General features: G+C 37.7%; 1 protein-coding gene and 1 long non-coding RNA gene across 5 annotated transcripts in view; both read right to left on the bottom strand.

Annotated features, from left to right (window-relative positions):
* Slc25a21 (solute carrier family 25 member 21) overlaps window positions 1-19,748 on the bottom strand; it is a 487,380-nt gene that overhangs the window by 459,110 nt on the left and 8,522 nt on the right. The gene's annotated exons all lie outside the window — the stretch shown is intronic.
* On the bottom strand, window positions 16-5,674 carry LOC143268410 (uncharacterized). Its single transcript, XR_013044266.1, has 2 exons — window positions 5,504-5,674; window positions 16-1,994 (listed from the first exon to the last, which is right to left on the bottom strand). It is a non-coding gene; the product is annotated as an uncharacterized LOC143268410 (long non-coding RNA).

Below are 19,748 nucleotides of genomic sequence, written 5' to 3'. Positions count from 1 at the left end.
ACAAAACCCTGCACACAAATTGTTCACAGAGGCTTTATTGATTGTTGATAAAACTTAGAAGTAGCTAGATGTGCTTCAACAGGTGGATGAATAATCCAGTTGCTGTATGTCCTATACAACAAAATATTATCCAAAGACAAAAAGAAATTAACAAGTGAGCTATGGAAGACTTTAAATGCACACTGCTTAATGAAAAACCTATGTTCTGATAGGATTCCTACTACAGGAATTATATAAAAAGGCAAAACTATCAGCAACAGTAGAAAGTGGGGAAGAGACTTGTAGGGAGGGTGGCTAGAGGGGAGTGAGGGAAACGGAAGACTAGCTGGGAAAGAGGAAACAAAATACATACTGTACATGCATAAAATTGTGAAGGAACAACATTTACTGATAAAAATTTTTAAAGAGAAAATGTGAATATTTTCAATGTAAATCACCTTTCAAAAATAAAAATTTGCACAGAAATGTCATTTTTTGCTCTATAGTTGCTGATAAAAGTGACAATTTGCTAATACTTAAATAGCTCTTGCTTAAAAACACTTTCTCATACACATTGACTATTTGAGCAATCATTTATAGTTTATTTCATTCCATCTGATTGTCTATACACTAATAGATCCATCTGCTAATTTCTCTTCACTGAAATGTTAAAAAACAGTTCATTAGTTCCTTTAAAAAAGACTTTGGCATATACTACCTACAAGTTCTACATTGATTTTCACACAGAAAGAAATAGCTTTGAAAATTTAAAAAAAAACTATTTCAATGTTCATATTTATATACTACAAAACAGTCTTCAACTGAATTTTTTACAAATTATGTTGCAATCTTACCAATGTTCTTTGGTTCAGTATAAATGATATGGTAAATTTGCATTCAAATTCTTGGAACTTTTCAAATCTGTTTCCCATTTAGCTGGCCAGCCAAAAACAATATTTTCATTTGTAAACAGCTGTTTCATAATCAGCTCTTTTGTACTATGTGGAATTCCATAAAAGATAAAAATTTTATTGAAAATATAGGAATTGCACTAACCCACTGAAAATCATTGATTAGTTTGTGTATTCTGCCATAGAGTTTAGCTTATAAGGAGAGATTTTAAGGAAAATTTAATCTCGTGTCCAAATATAACAGTACTTTAAACATGAGGTCATCTAAACATCTGTCTTCAATATATCACTGAGGATTTAAATCAAAAGTCTGCTAAACATGTACAATCATTTTGAAAATAAATAACAGGACAAATTTTGTCTTGATTATGATTATCATGCATTTTAAAAAGGAAACATTTATTGTAATAAGAAAAGTCTGAACTAATTTAAACTTTATTGGCATCAAGCAAAAATAGTTTCAGACAAGAGTAAGAGGTATTTCATTTATTTGTTGCTTGATAATATGTTTTAACTTTTCAGCAGTACCTGATAAAATTTTACTCATAGAGATCAATTTAACTACATATTTCTGATCAGAAAATGTCCAAGAAAAAAGTTCCAAAACTCAGAAATTTTCCCTTTATAGCTTCCTAAGAAACAGTGGACTCTCAAAAAAAATTGAAGAAGCCCTGTCTATTGGCACCTTGCTTTATGCTTCCAATGAAAAGAATGCAGCTAATTACAAAAGACAATTAAGGCACTAGATTCATTCCAAGGGTTTACAATCAGTAAAAGTGGGTGGTTTTAAATGAAATTAACTACATCTTATTATAAAAATGTAATATATATATATATATATATATACACTATAATAATAATATACAATTATATAAAGTATGAGTGCTCAGATTCAGCTAAATATTTGAGGTAAGTTAACATTAAAAGTAAACCAACAGGGTCTGGAGAGTTGTCTCAGAGGTTAAGAGCACTGGCTACTTTTCCAGAGGACCAGGGTTCAATTTCCAGCATCCACATGGCAGCTCATTGTCATGTAATTGTAACTCCAGTAACAGGAGATCCAACATCCTCTTCTGCCTTCTGCGGGCTCCAGGCATGAATTTGCTACACATACATAAACACAAGCGAAATGCTCATATATTATACATAAAATAATAGAATATATTTTTATTTAAAAAGCACATCAAATGCCTAATTGTTAAAACAGTTTCTACCAGAATTAAAGTGAATATAAGCAGTTGAAAAGCTAAAGACAATGAAATTTAACATTCTCTAAATAAAATATACTGAATAATCACCAGATAATCCAGCTTCAAAAACAGCTAGATTCACCTTGCATTTAGTGGACTATCGCAAAATTAACCTTAAACAGTGGCAGTGATGGCCTTCTGAACCATGCCATCATCCCATTTCTTCTCCTTCTTATATCACGGCATCGCTAGCGTTGGCCATGGCAATTTCAAATTGCATATTCTGCCTTGATGTATCCAAGCAGGAAGCTTTCTAGTGCATTCAGAGCACCATGTATAGAACTCCTTAATGCAAGAACTGTGGGTTTCCTTGGATAAGCATAACTAGAACTTGATTCAACACATTTGCACGAGTTCTTGAGGTCATGAAAGGAACCCCTGTTTAAGACCCAAAGTTTTCACTCTGCTTCTGCTGAGCTGTTTACTATTAAATTGCTTTAGTTTCCCCACCTACAAAATGATGCTCACCCTTGACTTTTACCCTCACTGTGCTGGTCAGAACTGAGTGGCAGCATATTGCAAAGAAGTAACAATAAAACTAGCCACAGTGAGCAGCTGTAATGATGATAATGACTGCCTGTGATATGATCAGTTCAAAACTGTTATCCAGAAAAGCAAATATGAAGTGTTAGAGTAAATGTTTGTTTAAAAAAAAAAAACTCCTGGAGAAATTTAAAACTGAAGTCACTAACATGCCTACTAAAACACGGTGATAAAATATAATAGAATTCACTTGAAGATGCAGTCAAGAAATTAGAAACTGCCTAGATGTAGTGGTGCATACCTATCGTCTTAACACTCGGGATCATCATGACTTTGAGACAAGGCTACATATCCCAGGCCAATGTGGACTACAAAATAAGACCCTGTCTCTAGAGAAAGAGGAAGAAAAACAAGAACTGGTTGCACATTCAATTGCTCAAAAGCCCCCCCCAACAAAAAATACAAAATATGCATTTTTCTTGCATTTTTCTACATCTTAACCACTTTCTTATCAAAATATAAACATTAGTAAATTTTTCCATGTGCATTTTTTCAGAGCATATTAATATGACATAGGCCTCACCCTCAAACACAGTATTGCTCAACTTTGGCTGCACACTGGAATCAGATGGAGTAATTTAAAAAACGTAAGTACTTAATCCAATCCTTGGAGATTGACTGAGCTGGTCTGGGGTGTGGCCTTGGCATCAGTATCTTTTAAAGTTACCTAACTGATTCTCAAGTGTTCAGGCTAAGAACATTTTGGGGGGAGTGTTGGCAGGAGCATTAAGCATTCATTGCTCATGTGGCTGTTTGGCCAAACGGTGGGGTATATATATTATGTGCATTATCTGATTTAACTTAACAACAACCTATGAGAAAGATTCTGCTATTATCACTATTTTCTGAGTAAGGACATAAAGGTTAGAAATACTCAAAAAACTGTCTAAGAATTTAACTGGTATTAACTGGATGGGGTAGAATCCATGGAGCTCTGTCCAGTTCCAATATGGTGACTTTATCACCAATAACCTTCAAAGTACAAACAGCCAAAAGGTAGAACATTAAAAAGACAAATGCTTGTCAATATAAGGGACAAAAGAATTATCTCCAGGGGCACTGGAAAGATGGCTCAGAAGTTAAGAGCACTGGTTGTTCTTCCAGAAGACCTGGGTTCAATTCCCAGCACCCACATGGCAGCTTACAACTGTCTGTAACTCCAGTTACTGGGGATCCAACACCCTCATACAGACATGAATTCAGGCAAAACACCAATGCACATAAAAGAAAATAATTTTTTAAAAAAAGAGAGAATTACCTCCAGGGATCTAAAACCACTATAGTAAACCAGACATTAGAAATGTCAGGGGGTCAGGGGTCTCTTCAGCTTGAATGTCAGAATGAATTGCAAATTTTCTCAAAACAGTAGTATCTAAGGCAAAGAACAAATCCCAAGCAATGTCAAGTCTGACTGCCTACCTCCCAGTTGTCATGGATACGAAGGAACAATGAAATCATTATTTGACTATTATTATTTTAGTTGCTAGTCAGCATATGATTGCATCTGTAAACTGCATTTTCTGTGTTCGCTGTGAATCAGGGGAGTAGTGGTGACAGAATAGCCAACAACAGGCCATCTCCGGGGAAAGCCATCTTTATCTGTCAGGGTTAGTCCTATGAGAAACAGAGCTGTAGGCAGCTGAAAAAACAGTTTGACTGTTTTAAGTTTACAGGTGGCTTATAATGGAAAGTTTTACACACTCAGATTCCTTTGCAAGTTAAAAAAGAAAAGTTTGGACAGAACGGGGGTTGTGGGGGGGGTTGGCACTGTTTTCAGGCAATGCTTCTAACCAAGCTTCCAAAAGCAAAATATCCAATTTTAGTGAAGCTTGGTGAACTGAGCACAGGCCTTCTGGCCAGCAGGCTCAGCTAACTGTTACCGCCCTTTCTACACAGCACACTCCGCATGGTTCAAATGAAAACAGCCACCGAACCTGTTAGCACAAGGTTTGGCATACACAGTACACTCAAGAATGCTTCCTGAATGAATTCAGAGATATTCAGGGGTATTAATTCTAAAAAGACTTGCAAATCAGCTTATAGACACAGTAACAAAGTCATGTTGGCAAGGTAAACAATAAGAAAGCTGCCTGAAGCCCAGACAGAAAATATTTTAATGCATCTATTTATGTGTTGGAGTGTGTGTACATGAGGAAGGGAGGGAGGAGAGAGGGGGGAGTTGCTTCTATGGGAGAGATTCGGATGAAAGGAGGAGAAGGCATTGGATAACTTCATGAGCACTAGCTTTGGGGCTGGCATCGAGGACACCTGTCATACTTTTTCCAGCATTTGGGCGATAAGACAGACAGGACCAATTTATTCTATACTTGGCTTAAAAATGTCTTTTTTTTTCTTATTTTTCTGTCATAGCTTAAATTTTACCTATAAGAAAACCATAGGTTTTTATAGAAGACTAAAAAAAGATTAATTTGATATAAATATTTGACCTATTATCCACCTGAAACAATGCACAATTAGTCAAATTTATTAACTTAGCTACTATTTTCTAGAAAAATGATATTGAGGATTTAAAAAGTTAGATTAGGAGAGGTCGGAGAAGTGGCTCCACAGGTTAGAGGCCTTGCTGCTCTTGCAGAGGTTTGGTTCCTAGCACCCAAAGGTGGCCCGCAACCATCTCTAAGCACAGTTCTAGGGGATCCAACCCCTCTTCTGACCCCCACAGGCACCAGGCACTCATGTGGGGCACATACATACATGCAGGCAAAACGTTCACATACATAAAATAAAATAAATCTATAGAAACTTAAAACATAAAGAAAAATAAGTAAGTAAAATGACTGAGTGCATAAAGACACTTACCTGAAGCCTGGTGAGCTGAGTTCAATTCTCAGCACCCATGTAAATAAAGGTAGGAGAGGAATGACTCCACTAAGCTGTTTTCTGACATTTACACATGTGACATGGTACATACACCATGGTGTTCATGTTCACTCTTACACACACACACACACACACACACACACACACACACACACATACACGCACGTGCATGCACATGCGCGCACACGCACACGAATAACAACAATAAAACCTTCTTACAGTTACATAAGTCATTAATGAGAGTCAAACAGCATTTAAAAAGTGAGAAAAGCGTGGAACAGCTTGGCGAGAAGTGTGGGACCAACACTTGGAGCACTGACTCTTAGGGCTGAAGGACTGAACAAAAACGAGCATCACTGAGAAAAGGAAAGCCACCAGATTACAGCTTGATTAATAATGCTAGGATTAGAGGAAAGAGAGAATCTATAAGGAGCTGCCATTTGAGAAATCATTTTCACTACAGGGATACCGGAATAATTCACCTCAAGAAAGGCAAGGATTTTATTCATCACCTTAATTAATAATTATTGAAAAATGTATTCAGAGTAATATTAGATAATTTTAACATCTCAAAAGTTATTATAGACAATAAAAATAATATCATATCTACAAACATAAATTCCTTTCCTTGTTAAAACAAAATGGTCTTGGGAGAGGGACCCTAAATATTTAGTAGAGTAACTATGACAATATGAATTAAGTACTTTACCCCATAAGTACATGTAACCATCATGTGTTGATTTAAAGTAAAATTTAAAAAGAACTACTCCTGTTGACCCACTGTGGGACTTAGATGTCTCCAGAAGCAACGTAATGTCTCTATTGGGGAAATAAAAAGAGCACCTTGCCTGGTGAAAAACACAAAGATTAATGTTAATGATATCCAACTTTGAGAAGGAAACAAAATTTTGAGTCCAGTGAAATAAGGTTAATTTTCTAGACACTAAAGCAAAAAAAAAAAAAAAAAAAAAAAAAAAAAAAAAAAAAACATTTTATATAGTAAATTCCGAATCATAGTTGGTGTATAGGTACATATTCATATAAAGCCCTCATTTGTAAAATTTTAAAGGAAAATGTTAAAAGACACCTAGACACTTGTAGGTTGATGTACAGTTCTAAACATTTCACACATGTCGATTCTAGGGTCCTGCTAGCAGCCATATGAAGTAGACTGCATTGTATCCCTGTTTTATGACGTACTGAAGTGGTAAGCTTCATACTCAAAGCGCACAGTTACTATAGTTACTGTGGTAGAGTCTCAGAATCCCTACACTGTATCCCTGTCTTTCCACCACTGTCCTTGAGAAAAAAAGCTCACTACGGCATGGATTCTTCTAGATGCCGGTACCTTATATCTTCTATGTGGATCTTAATTGTACTTGTTTCATTGCTCAGCCCCTATAATTTTCTCAAAAATTGTCAATTATGTAAATTTTAGGAAAACTATGTAATTCCAAAGCAAGAATAAGATACTAAAGATTAAATAGATGTTTTCTGTAGAGAAGACACTTCATGGGGGCAGGGGAATGGAAGCAGCCTGCATGGCCATCAACAGATGAATACGTAATGAAATGTGTAGTAAATATACACAATGGAATTTTATTCAGCTATAAAGAAAAATTATGAAACTTTCAGGAAACTAGATAAATGGGTCTAGAAAATCTTAAACTAAGAGAAACAACCCACACCCAGAAAGATAAATACTGCAGGTTCTTTCTTATATGGGAATCCTATCTCCAAAAGTATGTGTGTGAGGGGTGGGAGGTCATGTCATCAGAAAGAGACCAGAGGGAAAAAGATATGCTTAAATGGTGGGTAGGGTAAAAGAACACCTGACATAAAAGTGTAAAAGAGGCTATTTTAAAGTAAAAGGTACAAAGTGAGGGGGGGCGCATGGCCAAGGAGGAAGAGAGGAGGATCAGCAAAATAAATTCCTTATGAAAAAAATTGTAATGAAACATAATAATTTTCACACTAATTAAAGGTATTATTAAATATTAAATATTAAAGCAAAGATAAAAGGTATGGGCAAGGACTTTCTGAAAAGAGTGCGAGCATGTAGTCACACTTTTAACCCACACAACGGTAGAGGAAAAGAGTCACTTTATGTCCAGGCATAATTGGGAGAATTGCCGAAAGTTTAAATTTATGAAGCCCTCTAGAAGTGAGGTCCCATTTGTACAGTCCCCCTGGCTCTGCCAGGTACCCTTTTGCTCCTGGCTGCTGGCACCTTCCCATCTCACTGTCAAAAAGCCACTGGATAATGTCATGTATGAACAAATCTATCTCACTGATCTCACATGAGACCTTATAAAAACCCCTCTGGAATCTAACTTTAGAAGGGCAAAGCAGTCTACATTTAGGGTTAGGAATCCTAAATGCTACAAGGCTAACAGCTCCAATTAGTGGTATTTCACTTCTAATACAGGTCTTCAAAAGTGGACAAATTAACACAGCATGTTCTAAAGAGAAAAGCATCCTGATATTAACCTAGGCAATATGTTCCTGTAAGAATGCCTACATATTTAAGGCACTATAACCCACACACATGCACCTATAACACACACACACACACACACACACACACATACACACACACACACACACACACACACACACACACACACACACACATCTATGTTCCTATTACAAATAGTAACTGAATCTCTTTTCAAAGAATCACCTCTTAGTTTCACTGGCTATTTGTATTGCTCTTTGTCAGCAGTTCATTGATTACTGCCCTGGTTTCTATCATTTGTTTACGTCTATTGATTCAGGTTTTCCTTTGTTGATCCAGAGCTTACTATAGAACCCTAGCTGGCCTGGAACTTGCTATGTAGACCAGACTGGCCTCAAACTCACAGAGATCTTCCTGTGCTGGGATTAAAGGCATGCACCACAACACCTGGCCTTTGTGATGATTTCTAAAGACTCAACCTGCTCATAAAATGGTTCTACAGAGCTGGGTGCAAGCCTTTACTTACAGCTACTCGGAAGGGAGGGGAATTGCTTGAGCTCAGTGTAACCAAGATACAAGATCCATCTCCTAAAAAAGGACTTTATAAAACTGTGCAATCCATTTCTAATTATGTAAGTAATGAAATGTAGAAAAATGAGTTTACGATAGAATATTTCTTTGTATATTGCACACAAACAACTGTGTACTCTTTATGGATGGTATATCAGATAGTCTGTTAGAGCAGTTGTTCTCAACCTGTGGGTCATGAACCCTTTGGAATTGAACAATCCTTTCACATGGGGTTGCATATAAGATATCCTGCATATCAGATATTTATATTACAATTCATAGCATTTACAAAATTACAATTATAAAATGACAACAAAAATAATTTTATGCTTGGGGTTACCACATCCTGAATAATTGTATAAAAGGTCACAGCATTAGGAAGGTTGAGAACTACTGTGTTAGAGCAAACCACACTGGCTAGCACAGAGTCACTCCCATTTAGATATACCCCAGGTCCAAAACCGAAGGTTTTCAGAGTTGTACCAAAAAAAAAAAAAAAAAAAAAAAAAGCTCTTCCCTCAAGAAACATTCCCTCCATTAGTAAAAGAGGATGTTTTGAGAGAGCTCTGAGTAGTTGGCCACCAGAAGTCACTTCCTTTACTGCTGCCATGTGCATTCTGGACAGACGAGGACACATAAGCAAAGTAACTCTCAGTGGGATTCTAGTGCTCTATGGAAAACACTATATTCATTGAGTGGGAACTACAGTCCAACCACTTGCTGTCCTGGACACACAAAATAAAGAAAATATGATCTCTACATAACAGTCAACTTCTCTTTACAGGATCTTTACAATGCAGGGTTTTCAATGAATGGCAGGAAAAACAAAAACTAAAGTAATGGTGAAAAGCAATATTGGACATTATGTATTACACATAATGGTGAAAAGCAATATTGGACGTAATGTATTACACATAATGGTGAAAAGCAATATTGGACATAATGTATTACACATAATGGTGAAGAGCAATATTGGACATAATGTATTACACATAATGGTGAAAAGCAATATTGGACATAATGTATTACACATAATGGTGAAAAGCAATATTGGACATAATGTATTACACATAATGGTGAAAAGCAATATTGGACGTTATGTATTACACATAATGGTGAAAAGCAATATTGGACGTTATGTAGTTCACATTTTGTAAGTATAGTTATGAAAACATTTTAAGTACATATGATATTAGATTGTAGCTATTGACAAGGCAGATGGAAACTTCTACCTACAGAAGATATAGACATTAAAAAAAAATCTTAGATGCCAGGGTCTTTACTTTTGTCTTAATTTTCTTGCCTTTCTCTCTATTGAGTTTCTAATCCCAAGCAACATCTGCCGGATGCTTCTCAACAAACACGGTGAAAGCATTTTCCTCTCTGAGGAAAGTTACCAATAGTGTCATAACACTCCCAACTTTGACAAGTATGATTTCTTATTACAACTAAAAACTGCTTCATTTTAAAAACACAATAAAAAGTCACTAACCAGTCCCTTCTACTTCTTTTATGATGCACTTTCAGCATCCTCATTACAACTGTCCTAAAATTCTTACCTGCATACATTTCTCACTAAGAAAGAATGAAAAAGCTTAATTTCATAGCCATTAGATTAAAAACCTTTTTTTGAAGCCATAAGAAAGTTGCACTGCCATCATGTGGCTAAAAGTATGTTTACAGAAACCAACCTTGGATGTTTCTTACTAACATCAAATATACAACCCAGTATGGATCCATCTAATTTTTTTGTATTTGAAATTTATATTTAAGGACAATATATTATTCATACATTGCTCCAATTTCTTTTGTTAAATGCCACTGCATTAAAACAACAGCTGACTCAGACACAAAAATAAAACAGCTATTTACTTGGTACCTGCTCTGGCTGACAGAAGTTTATAAATACTATTACCATAATACACACTTTAGCCATAATAATCCTAGAGAACCAACCAGATTGCAGAATCCAGCAGTTTCTATCAGTAATATATAACATCTTAAAAACAATAAATATATTTATCTAAATTTAGCAACAATTTTTGTTTGATCTAGGACTCTAAATCCCAAAGAAAGACTACCACAAAGATAAATATTATAGCAAACAGAAATAGTTTCCTCCATCTCTCTCTATTACTACATCTAGCCTATTTTTCCATATATAACTGAAAATCACAGTTAAAAGAAAAATTCTAATTCTAAAGTATAGTCCTCTGTGTTTTTCAACTACAGAATCTTCTAGATTTGTGCAAGGAATCTGTTCCAAATGCTTGGTGATGGAGTCTAATCAGAAGTTAAGCATCCTAGATCTAAGTCTACCTGTAGTTTATTTTTTCTTACCCAATTCATCTAAGTTATAGGAAGACGGCGCCATCTATAGGTCCGCATAAGTAGAGAAGGTTTAGTTTAAGTTTCTGATGGGGATGCCACTATGATACACTAGCCCTAACTATATACAACTAGCCCAGGAAGTTCAGATATAACCATGACCACCCTCAAATCTCTGGAGATGATATTAACATATTACAGAGTGCTTTAATATTTCTCTACAACAGTTTTCCAAAATAATAACAGCATCAACAACAACAACAAACAACACTCAACACTTTTCTACAGTTGAACATTGGTAACTGATGAAGAAATATTAGCATGCTGCTAGGCATCTTTCCTCTCCCTAATGTATTCATCTTATAGAACTCTTTGTGGGCATAATTTCACTGTATATGTCATCTAACTCTGTTAAAACACACAGAAAAAGAGGACATGTAGTCACCTTACAATTCTGCAGTTTTTATATGCACTAAGCTAAATCCACTCTTGCATCTAACCCAAAGTGGCTACTCATTCAGAAGAAAAGGCTGAAGATACATCCACTACAAACAACTTAAAACCCCTACCTTTTTCATAGATAAGCTCCACTGGGTTCTGTGGCAATGCTCTTGCATCAGTGAGTTGATCACTCATGTCCCTTATTTGGTAAGATATAGGGGCCATTAACATATGGTAACTAAGGCTAGGATATTCTTAACCATGCATATGTAAAGGAAGACAGAAAAGTGATGCCTATTAATGTCGAGATCCATGCTGTGCAAGAAGAATCTCTCACTTGAGCTAGGTCTGCTATCTAAAGAACCTGTAAAGACAAGGAATAGCCTACTGTACCACCCCCAGGCTCTGTATGATATGATCACCAGTACTCAACGTCCCAAAGCAGCTCTGGATTCTTAACCCAATGTGCAAAAAGGCAATGCTATCCATGGGGCTGCTTACATTATTTCCCAATCTGCACCATAAATAATGTGGAGTAGTGGCTGAGAGCACAAGTTTTGAAAATGAAAATAAAAAATAGAGATAGGGAGGGAGAGAACACAGCATTTGGGTTTCATGCTTCGTCACTAATCTTGAGCAAGCAACTTAATTTCACTGAGATTAACTTTCCTCATCTTTAAGAAATCAAAATTTAATATAGACAATTTAAGCCAAGTAAAACACTTTAAATACAGTAAACAGTAAGTGTTATCAGCACTCAAGAAAATAATATTTGTCTTATCAGTTCTTATTGATTTTATCATGCGTATTGACTTCCATAGCTACAAAATATGTACCCAACCTAAGTAAACATGCAAGAAAATCCATTTATGACTTCTTTGGTCAACAAAAAGAATGAATATGACTGAAATCACAATAGCAATGGGTTCAACTATACAACAAAGAGAAAATGGCATTTGAAGGTCTAGAAATTTCAAAGCATGTTTCCTGACTGTCTTTGGAAATCACTAGAGCCCAGCTGAGTATCAACCTCATGTTATTTCTACTGTGTTTATTAGCAATGGGGCTTTGTAAACTTACAGATGGATGGGAGTGGCTTATAAGCCCCCAAACCTAGCTGAGGAGCCCTGAACAGATGTTAGCCTCTGGGGAAGGAAGAGACAGTTTTCTTTAAGGGTGTGGCTTTAAAGAAAATATACTCATGGCCAGTTCGCAACACAAATTGGACTCATCAGGTTATTCTTAAAAAGAAGACAGGAGACGGGAGTGGGTAGGAAGTGGAGGGTGATCTGGGAAGAGTCATGGGGAAGAGGAGTGGCAGATGTTCAAAATACACTGTATGCATGCGTGAAATTCTCAAAGGACAAATACTACATCTTAAAAAAAAAAATAAAAGAAGTGTGTCTCTTCGGGGAACAATGAGGTTGCAGAGGCAGACCTGGGAGTCACTGCAAATAGTTGCGGGTCAGTAGGAGGGCAGATGACCTTTGTCGGGGAGACAACAGACAAGCCTGTGGATAGTCAGCAAAGGAGACCTGTGGTGATATTGTGTTCCCCAATATATTGTGTACCCTAATAAACTTATCTGGGGTCAGAGAACAGAACAGCCACTAGATATAGAGGCCAGGAAATGGTGGCACACACGCCTTTAATCCTATCACTTGGGAGGCAAAGATCCATCTGGATCTCTGTGAGTTCAAGGCCACACTGGAAACAGCCAGGCATGGTGACTCATGCCTTTAATCCCAGGAACTGATGACAGAAAGCAGAAAGGTATTTAAGGCATGAGGATGAGGCACTAGAGCCGGGTTAAGCTTTTAGGCTTTGAGCAGCAGTTCAGCTGAGATTCATTTTGGATGAGGACTCAGAGGCTTCCAGTCTGAGGAAACAGGATCAGCTGAGGAACTGGTGAGGTGAGGAAGCTGTGGCTTGTTCTGATTCTCTGATCTTCCAGCATTCACCCCAATACCTGGCTTGGGTTTGTTTTTATTAATAAGCCATTTAAGATTCATGCTACAGAGACCATGAAGGACTCAAAAGCTGCATGTAGTCCCAAAAACTGATTCTCTGGAGACAGAGCCCACAGAACTGCTGAGAACTCAAAGCCAGCCTGGTGCATAGTGAGAGGCTGGACACCCCAGCTACAGACTGAGAGAGACTCTGTGCAAACAAATGAATGAACAAACAGAAGAGGTTGTAAACAAACCTCAAGAACAACCGTAAGAAGAAAAATTATAAAATATGTGAACTTCTACCACTATGAGATAAAGTTGAGAATAAAAAAATGACAGGTAATGCCGGGCGGTGGTGGCGCACGCCTTTAATCCCAGCACTCGGGAGGCAGAGCCAGGCGGATCTCTGTGAGTTCGAGGCCAGGCTGGGCTACCAAGTGAGCTCCAGGAAAGGCGCAAAGCTACGCAGAGAAACCCTGTCTCGAAAAACCAAAAAAAAAAAAAAAAAAAAAAAAAAAAGACAGGTAAATTTTCAGCAAAAATAGATACACCAATTATAGGAAGTTGAAAATCAAGTCAGAAAACTTTCAGAGAGGTTGATAATGGAAGAAAAAAAGACCATAAAACCACAGATGGGTATATGAGCTTGAGAAACACAATAAGGGAAGTTATGAGGCTATCTATATCCCTATACAAGATGTACCTAGGGGCTGGGGAGTTGGCTCAGCAGGTAAAGTGTCGAGCAACCATGAGGACCTGAATTTGGATCCCCAGAATCCATGAAAAAACTGGGTGGAGTAGGGTACTTTTCTGTAACCCCAGCACATTGGGAAGGGGACTTGGGAGAAACAATCACTGACCATCTAGCCAAAACTGCCATCGAGTTTAGTTAGAAAACCTGTCTTAAAAGTTAAGGTTGAGGGTGATAGAGGAAGACACCAGGGTCAAACTCTGGTCTCCACACTCATGAAGGGGTGATGGTACCCCCACACATGTGCACATATACCACACACATACATGCATATATACATATACACAAGGGGATGGGGAGATATGTTTAAGTGCTAATCCTTGTGTCTATGAATGTGACCTTATTTGAAAATACAGCCTTTGTGGATAAATCTTTGCAAATTAAAATGAGGACATACAGGATTAGAATGGAATTTATAAGAACCCTGAAAAAATCTGGACATAAACACAGATACTAGTAGGAAGAGGATGTCATGTGAGGATGGATTCAAACACTAGCCTAACATATCTACCACTAAAAAATACCAAGGATTGTTGGAAACTAAGAGGGACATACAGATTCTCCTTTGGTGCCTGCCTTAACAACTTTGATTTTAGACTTAGCGCCCCAAGTATTTTGGAAGGATAACTTCCTGTGACATTGTTCTGGCAGCAGTAGCAAGCTAATAAAGGCCTCTAAATAACAACCAAAACTCATGATCTTCAAAAATATTTAAGCTGGGTGTGGTGGTGTAAGCCTTTAACCCCAGCACTAGGGAGGCAGAGGTAGGTGGATCTCTGTGAGCTCAAAGACAGCCTGGTCTACAGAAGGAGTTCCAGGACAGGCTCCAAAGCTACACTGAGAAACTCTGCCTCAAAAACAAACAAACAAAAGTATTTAAAAGGCATAGAAATTATGATCAGATCAAGATTCACTAATAATTGACACCACAATTTACATATTCTAATTACTTGAAAAATAACAATTTCCCAGTTTAGATATAATACCAATGTAAAAATGAAAGCAAAGGGATTTAAAAAATTCCATAAGAAAAATCAATTTCAAGACTAGAGATATAGTTCAATGATAGAGTGCTGGCCTAACATGCAGTTCAAACACCACCACAAAGAAAAAAAAAAATCAGCCTAAATGTAGTAAGAAATTCCTTAGGAGTTTCATGATCCCATTCCTTTCATTCACTCATTTATTCATTTACATTTAAAGAGACATCACTTAAACCATAAAGATGTCTGAAAATGGGCCAGCAAGTGGCCCGGTGGCTGAAGGACAAGAGTGGTGGGTGACCTGGGTTTGATCCTTTGGACTCAAGTAACAGGGAATCCTGACAACTGCAAGTTGTCCTCTCAGTACTCCATGATGCCATGGCACATGTAGCCACACACATGTACATACACACAGTAGACAAACTAAAGTGTAATAAAAAGTTTAAAGATATTTGACAATGATTTGTAACATTTCTTTTCAGTTTGGAGTCCTGAAATATTAAGTTGGTATTGTAAGCCTCTCACCAAGAAGTGACAGATTTTAGACCCCAAGATACTTTTTACATCACTTACTAAATAGTTGAAACAAAACATTGTTCCAAGCACTGTTGCAGGCGTCAGTCTTAAAAATGATTGGAATCTGTGACTATGTCTCTCTTGGAAGAGGCACCTAAGAGTAAATGATTGCTCTGTGAGTTAGCCTCTGTTATTTACTCCTCCATGTAGGTCACAAACATTTCTCAGCCTCTACAGTGTTACCTCTGAAACAGAATTTTAAATACTCTGAGTTACTGTAGTCACGTTAATGGAAGGGCTGGAAGGATTGGTCTAGCGGCCTATCTCTAAAACATTGGGGAAAGTTGTTTTACGTCAACTGAATAATGTACCCACCTAGCGGCAGCATCAAAACTTTTCAAATATCATTGACAAGAATAAAACAAGTATTTTTTGAAATGTAATTATGCAACTCCTGTTTTGTTCTTTAATTCATATTCTGAAGATTTTTCTTAGCGAGACAAGACTACATTTAATGAACACACACCCTTTAAAGGTATTTTATAATTAATTTGAGCAACAGAGCTGCTTCCTCCTCTGTGGTGAAAATAAAGGGGGATTGTTTTTCCTCCCTAATTATCCAGATAATGGGCTCCAGTCCCCCTTTGATGTGTCACTGCAGCTCACCTGTTTCACTACAACCTGCTATTTATTATCCAACAATTACAGTTCCTCAAATCCTGAATTTCCAAAGGTGTCATTTATCCAAATCACATGTGTGCCCCCTGTGCACTCATTCTGAGAAAGAAATTTCCTTGATCAAAAATTTCACCTTGATTACCCCCTGGTGTATTGGCCCTTTTATTACCTACTACAAATTAAAATCCAGAAGACTTCGGGTGTATGTACCATTAATGCATCACCTTTAAGTATATTTAAACCATTATGATAGGGTAAAAAAAAAAGGAAAAATATTATGAAAATGAAGCATTTAAAGTATGGAGATCCAGAATTTTTTAAATGACGATTTGAAATGATTCTATATCTTTTAACCATTTTGGTTGGAAATCTTGTACTCTCTTCCTTTTAGAATAAGAAACAATTGCATATGCTCTCAGAATTAATCTCTTAGAGGCCTGTCCGTGAACCCCAGGTTTCTCCTCCCCAGAAGGGTCTGACACTTCACTCTCATTTGCTGAAAGTTGTTAATGAGATTACAATTCTCAAAGTACTTGAACTATATTTAGCACAAAGTCAGAAAATCTTTTTTTTCCCCAGAAAAATCTGATCAAACAGTTAATTTCAAACAAAGCAATGGCTTCCAGGAAGATGTACAAAGTAGAATACAGAAATTGATGAAGACCTGGGGTGTGTATGCCTCTACATCACAAAGGGAAAGGATGAGGCTGGGAATGAGGAGTGGACAAAACGGCTGGAGAATCAGTGTAAGACCTACACGGTGACCCTGTAGGAGGGGAACAGGCTCTAGGGTATTATGGGTAGGACTGGAAGACTTGAAAAGAGGAAATTTCTGAGAGACTGCAGAAGGACCCTAGGTTTGCCAATGTGAATGGGATTCAGTGTGTGCATAGTCTAGTGGAAAACTTACAAGTCAACCGGAGAGGCCTTACTAACAGAAAGATATCCCAGGAAACCAGATCCACTTCATCAGAGGCCTCAGGAGATCCTGAATTTGGGTGCCAAAACTTCGGGAGAGTTCAGGGAAAATAAGCATCTGAGTGGGCAGATCATACATAAAATGGAAAAAAAAAAGAAAGAACAAAGAAGAACACCATGGGCTTTCAGAGCATGTAGAAGGGCACAAACTAGTCCTTAAGGAAAAAGAGGCGGAGCTGGGGAGATGACTCAGCAGTTAAAAGAACAAACTGCTCTTGCAGTAGACCTGAGCTCAAGCTCCAGAACCCAAATTCGGCAAACCCCAGCCCTCTGGCCTCAGAGGGTACTGGCATTCATGCATTCATATGCACATACCCACACATGGAGCACACACATGCACATAACTGAAAACAGTAATAATAAATCTTTAGAAGAAGAGGAGGAGGGTTATCTGAAGTGAGTCAATGATCCTAGCTAGATCCAAGTAAGAGCTGTCCATGTGAATGACAGTGAAGCCTCCTAGAACCTGGTGATGTGAAAATGGGGTTTTGAAGCTCAGGATTCCAGTGTGCGGAATTCGGCCACTGTTGTTGTCATACTTGCTGGTCGTCATAGGTAGCTTTTTAAGCAGGAAAAGAATAAGGAGGAGGAGGAAGAGAAGGAGGAGGAGGAGGAGAGGAAAAGAAAGAAGAAGGCAGTGCTTCAGGATACTCAAATGTTGAGTATGGGCTACTTGCTCCTTTGTCCAGAGCCCTTTTCAGTCCAAAATGTGGAGGACCTAGATGGATTGGCATTGAAATAACTAGATTTTTACTTTGGATAAAAGTGACACTTGTTTCTTCTAGATAAGCATATTATTTAGTGAACACATTAAAAGAATTGTATTTGTAAATAAAAGAGTTTAAAGAAATGTGAACTACTATGAGCTAGAGAGAGTACACATGTCCAGCAATAAGAATGTCAACATTGCCTCAGTCCTTTCTCAATCCCTAATTTCCTGTAAAAATAGTTGCATGATTGTGTAACCAGAGGCATGTTACTTATTCTCTGTGTCCTTCTGGAATAGGAATTATGTTGTCTGCCTTGTGGAGCTGTGAGATTAAAGATATTAATTCTTGTAATGCTTAGGACTAAGTGGCAATGAATACCCAATGGGCATTAGCCTAGAACTGACTAGCATATAATACTCAACAGGCATGTGCTAGTTAATGTATGTTAACTTGACATAGGCTAGAGTCACCTGAGAGGAGGTAGAACATTTTCTTAATTAGTGATTGATGGGAGAGTGCCCAGCCCATTGTGGGTGGTGCCATCCCTGGGCTGGTGGTCCTCAGTTCTATGAGAAAGCAGGCTGAGCAAGCCATAGGGAACAAGTCAGTAAGCAGCACCCCTCCATGGCCTCTGCATCCGCTCCTGCCTCCAGGTCCCTGTCCTGCTTGACTTTCTGTCCTGACTTCCTTCAGTTACTGACTATGGGTGGTGGAAATGTAAGCTAAATAAAACCTTTCCTCCCCAAATTGCTTTTGGTCATGGTGTTTCATCACAGTAACAGCAATGTAAACTAAGGCAAAGCATTAGTCTAGAACTGACTGGCATTTTAACATTCAATAGGCATTAGCCTAGAACTGATTGGCTTTTAACACTCAATGGACATTAGTAGTTTAATATTTGCATTATTCACATGTTAATGAGAAAGAAGGTGGAAGAACTTAGAGAGGAAAATGCTTGCAAAATTTTTATGGGAAAAAATTCTCAAGCCAGATTTTGGGGAATGCTTAATATTGCAACAGAGAAAAATGACAGGAACACATGCCAGGCATTGGAAATAAAGGTATTGGCAGCTTATTTAGCAGAAACCAAATGAAATGTATATAAGAAAGATGGAAAATATGCCTGAAAGCTAACAAGAGGGAACGTTATAAGGGCTACAGAATTCATTCTCTTTTCACCTCCATGTCCACTCTGAACCACAGTGGAAGCCAAAAACATTGTACTTGCCACTCTCTGCCATATGGCTTGAACCCTGCCACTCTGTGGAGTACATTTGCTCAAAGTTCTGAGTACTTTAAAAAGCCAATAACCTGAAGCCTACCTAAAATGTAGATTCTGATGTATCATACTTGGAAGAAGCCCGAAGTCCAACATTTTAAACAAATTTCCAGATGCCACCGTATTTATTTGTTTATTGTTTGCTTTTTTGATAGATCCTCACTATATAGACCATGCTGGCCTGTAACTCAACAAAGAGTAGCCTGCCTCAGCTTTCCCAAGTGTTGAAATTAAAGGTGAGTGTCACCAGACCCAGCTGACATCATATTTCTTGCTGTTCATCCACAGGAAATGCTCTGAGTAACAAAGATGATTTCTGACCCTCATCTTTATCCATTCTGCAATGCTGGACCTTGAGTTCTCATCATTGACTTTTAGGACTCACACACTTCAACATTATGCTAGTATTTGAAGCTAAGAACATAGAGTTAAAGAATAGTTTGTATAAAAGCAATGTACTTGTGGGAAAGGCACCAAGTAAAATAAAGTAATTGATAAAGATATGAAGGTCAGGCACACCTACAGGGCACCAAGGTAGGCTTCCCATGGCAGGAAGAAATCACTAGCTGGAGGGTTGGGA

The sequence above is a fragment of the Peromyscus maniculatus genome, chromosome 14 (genome assembly GCF_049852395.1).
Source record: "Peromyscus maniculatus bairdii isolate BWxNUB_F1_BW_parent chromosome 14, HU_Pman_BW_mat_3.1, whole genome shotgun sequence".
In the NCBI taxonomy this organism is placed as follows: Eukaryota; Metazoa; Chordata; class Mammalia; order Rodentia; family Cricetidae; genus Peromyscus; species Peromyscus maniculatus.
The sequence above is the reverse complement of the archived record's forward strand: the minus strand, read 5'-3'. Positions and strand labels throughout refer to the sequence as shown.